We start from the raw sequence: 4,090 nt of genomic DNA on the forward strand, positions 1-4,090 counted from the left end.
GGCCCATCTCCTCTTCGGCTCCTCCTTCACCGCCCCTTCGGCCGAGCTGACCTTCCTCTTGGGCATCTTGGCTGTGGGGAGGGCGCTTGCAGGACGCCTTCAGACCGCAGGGCACCGAGAGCCTTCTCGAAGCTGGATCGCCTGGCTGGTATCTCATTTTTTTAAATTTGTATTTCCCTTATTGTTAATGAATGCAAATATTTCTTCTTGATTGTTGGTCATCTGGATATCATCTTTAGTAAATTGTCTGTCTTGTGCCCGTTTTTCACTAGGCTATTTGTACTTTTCTTATAGTTTTCAATAGATTCTTAAAAACTGACTCTCTATCTGATATATCTTTGCTAAATATTGTTTCCCAGTCGGTGGGTTCTCTTTCAATTCTTTAGATGAAGTCTTTAGCTGTGCATACATGTCAGATTTTCAGAATGTCCCAGTCCTCTGTTTTGCAGTCTGTAGGGTGGCTATCTTTTCATTATGTTCCACAGTGCAATTATGCCTTGTATTTCCCTATTTTTTTCATTGATGATATTTGTGGATCTAGGGTTTATATTTAACCAGATCATTTCCAACATTCACTTTGTAAATCAATTTTAGAAGATCTCTCTTCCCAGAAAGTTCCCTTCTCTTCATTGTTGGTAGGTGCCACTGAATCTGTCCCTACCCAAAGTGACCTTACACAACAGAACAAAACACTGCCCAGTCCCGCACCATTCTCACACTCGGTCCGTGCTGGAGTCAATCCATCTCATTGAGGGCCTTCCTCTTTTCACCGTCCCTCTACTTTACCAAGCAAGATGTCCTTCGCCAAGGACTGGTCTCTCCGGACAACATGTCCCAAGTATGGAAGATGCAGCCTCTCCATCCATACCTCTAAGAAACACTCAGGCTGCACGCTGCCGGCACTTCTTCCAAAACAGACTTGTTTACCCTTTGGACAGTCTCTGGTACTTTCTCCACCACTACAATCCCAATGCGTCAATTCTTCTTGTCTTTCCTTATTCATTAGCAAACATTCACATGCCTATGAGGCCATTGAAAATACCATGGCTTGGGTCAGATGTACTTTAATCCTCAAAGTAACATCCTTGAATAGGTCTTGTGTAGCAGATTTGCACAGTGCACTGCATCTTTAAAAAAAACATCTTTATTGCCATATAATCCACACATCATAAAATCCAGTAGTTCAATCATATTAAAATGAGTTGTAAAATCATCTCCCACAATCAATTTTAGAGAAAGTCTACCTCTTCCTGCCATGACCCCAAGAAACCGTCAATGCAGTTATGGTCTCTATAACTTTACCCATCTGGTCCTTTGACCTCTTGACTCCTGCTTCCATTAGTATTGATTGTTGACCCAAACAAGACAAAATCTTGCACAACATCAACCTTTTCTCCATGTATCATGATGTTACCGAATGGTCCAGTTGTGAGGATTATTATTTTCGTTACATTGAGTTGTAATCCATACTGAAGGCTGCAATACTTGATCTTCATCAGCAAGTGCTTCAAGTCCTCCTCACTTTCAGGTGTGTCAGCTACATATTGCAAGTTGTTCATAAGCCTTCCTCCCAACCGTGCCACACTCTTCTTCATATAACCCAGCTTCTCTGATGATTAGCTCAGTTTACAGAATGAAAAAGTATGGTGAGAGGAGACAACCCTGACGTCTCCCTCTCCTGATTTTAAACCAGGCAGTCTTTCTTTGTTCCATTTGCACAACTGCCTCATGATTCATGTATGAGCTCTGCATGAGCGCAATGAGCTGTTCTAGAATTCCAGGTCTTCTCAAGGCTGTTCATATTTCTTATGATGTTCACATATGAGGGTGTCCACACCTGGAAAGAGGCACAGGCTCAGAAACCCACAGGGAGTTCTGCTCTTTCCTATCGGGTTGCTATGAGTTGAAATAGACTCTATGGCAGTGGGGGTTTTTGTTGTTGTTACATAGCTGAATGTGTTGGCATAGTCAATTAAAAAAAAGTAGCCATCTTTTTGTATATTCTCTTCTTTCAGCCAAGATTAATCTGACATCAGCAATAATATCTTTTAAAATATAGAATTAAAATAAATGCTTTTTCAATGCCCGTAGTTTACAGTCTTACACTTGCTGCTACTACTGACCATTTTGAAAACCATTCTTCCATTTTGACACACTTTTCTAAATTTTCAGGCAAAGTCTTCTTTTCCAGTAGTCATTTTATTCCAGGATCGAACATAAATGAAAAAGCAAATGTGAGCATTTTTTTAAAAAAAACTCATCCACCATAACTGATGTTATTGAACTATTTGAAGGGCATTGTGCTATTATCATAATATTGTTTCTTTCATCCTTCCTATGAGGTTGATGATTTTGGTATCCCCGTTTCATTTCTGAGGAAATTAAAGCTCAGGGGATCAATCAACAGGCCCAAAGTCACAGGACAGTAAGGGGCAAAGCCAGGCTTTGAGCACAGGCCATTGACTCCAGAGTCCCCATAACAATCATTGGCTTTTACTACTTCCTGTTTTGCTCTACACTTACGGAAGTAACAGGATTGCTTCAGGTCTCTCAACCTCTAATTCTCTGGCTTCCTTGTTCTCTCCTAGAATGCGCTGTAACAGCTCCAGGTCTTACATGCGCTGCAGATTTTCCGATGCGTTGCATACTTTCACCACATGATGGTGCCAACGAGGTGAGAAGGCATGTGTTAACCAGTATTTGGCTTTAGGCTCCGATTAAATATGAATGTCAGCGGATTGTAACTGTATAAACACGTAAGGAATAAAAAATAAGCAGTCATAAAGAATGATATAGACAGCGTCCTTTAGAAGCACGAGGAATGGAAAGAAGAAAGTGGTCAGTGACTCATGGAAGTTAAAAATAAAGATAAAAAGATGAGCCTGTGTATTCATAACGAAGCATGTGGGACAGATGTCAGACTTCCCAGAGGAAGGAAAACAGCAAAGGAAATGAATTAAATGAGAGCAGGTGACTGAAAACAAACAGAGAGAGGGAGGGAGGGAGACCAGCTGTATAACGATACAGCTCCCGGGTCAAATGGACAACTGTTCCAGAAAATTCCACAGCGAAGCCCACAGGTCAGCAAAAACCAGTCTCTGGAAGATTTAGAGAATCTTTTAATAGACCTCACTGCATCCTTTTCTAACCAAGATAGGCATTATTTACTTATTTTTCTTCCATATCAAAGGTGGAACCTACGTTGGAGGGCAGAAGCATCCTTTTTTGAGAAATGTATTAACAACAATAACAAGAATCAACATCGTGTTGTTCCCTGATTCTCAGAGTGTTCTTGGGACCAGCAGCAGCAGCAGCCCTAGACCCCCGTCAGAAATGCAAATGATTTGGCCCCAGCCCCTATTACGGAATCAGAAATGCTCAGAATGGGCCCTCTGGGCACTTCTGATGCCTCTGAAAAGTCAAGGTTGGCAGTCACTTAAAAGAAATGAAATTCATCAAAGCCTTATCTGTCATTCAAAGATATTGGAAATCCTAGTCTAATATATTATCTGTGATCCAGACACTTAAATGTTATCCGCTATTGAGATAATTCAACACGATACTGGCAGAAAGTTTTAAATAACAGGAGGATCATGTCTATTCTGCACTAGTGAAAAAGATGATATAAAATAAATCTCGGTGATGTAAAAATAATTTTAGAAAAAATAAATTGCCAGGAGGAAGCAAGCAAAACTAGTTAACCATGATTGAGGAGATTGTACACCAAAACACAAACAACCACCACCACCAAAAAACCACTTGCCACTGAGTTGACCCACTCCTGACCACCCTGTATGTGCAGAGGAGAACTGATTGCTCCATAGGGTTTGCAAGGTTGTGACTTTGGGGATGTAGGTTGCCAGACTTTTCTTCGGAGGCCCCTCTGGGTGGGTTCAAACCACTCGCCTTTTAGTTAGCAGTCCCACACTTCCACTTGCACCCCACAGGGACTCCTGATGAAGCCTTGCTCTTTATGTTGTTTACATTACAGTTTTCACATTTTCACTGAGGACCTATTTTATTTCTATAGTAAAAAAGATAAAACTAATCGTATAAAATAATTGGAAAAAGAGAGGCTTTTAATGACAAC

The 4,090-nt window shown here is 41.0% G+C and overlaps 1 long non-coding RNA gene across 1 annotated transcript in view; it reads left to right on the top strand.

Annotated features, from left to right (window-relative positions):
• LOC123522347 overlaps positions 1–2,671 on the top strand; it is a 24,927-nt gene extending 22,256 nt beyond the window's left edge. The window contains exon 3 of the long non-coding RNA XR_006680616.1: positions 2,589–2,671. This is a non-coding gene — a long non-coding RNA (uncharacterized LOC123522347). The remainder of the gene's footprint in view (positions 1–2,588) is intronic.
• The last annotated feature ends 1,419 nt before the right edge of the window (positions 2,672–4,090 follow it).

Source organism: Echinops telfairi, unplaced genomic scaffold, assembly GCF_000313985.2.
Source record: "Echinops telfairi isolate 266 unplaced genomic scaffold, ASM31398v2 ScPeMD7_5868;HRSCAF=6743_1, whole genome shotgun sequence".
In the NCBI taxonomy this organism is placed as follows: Eukaryota; Metazoa; Chordata; class Mammalia; order Afrosoricida; family Tenrecidae; genus Echinops; species Echinops telfairi.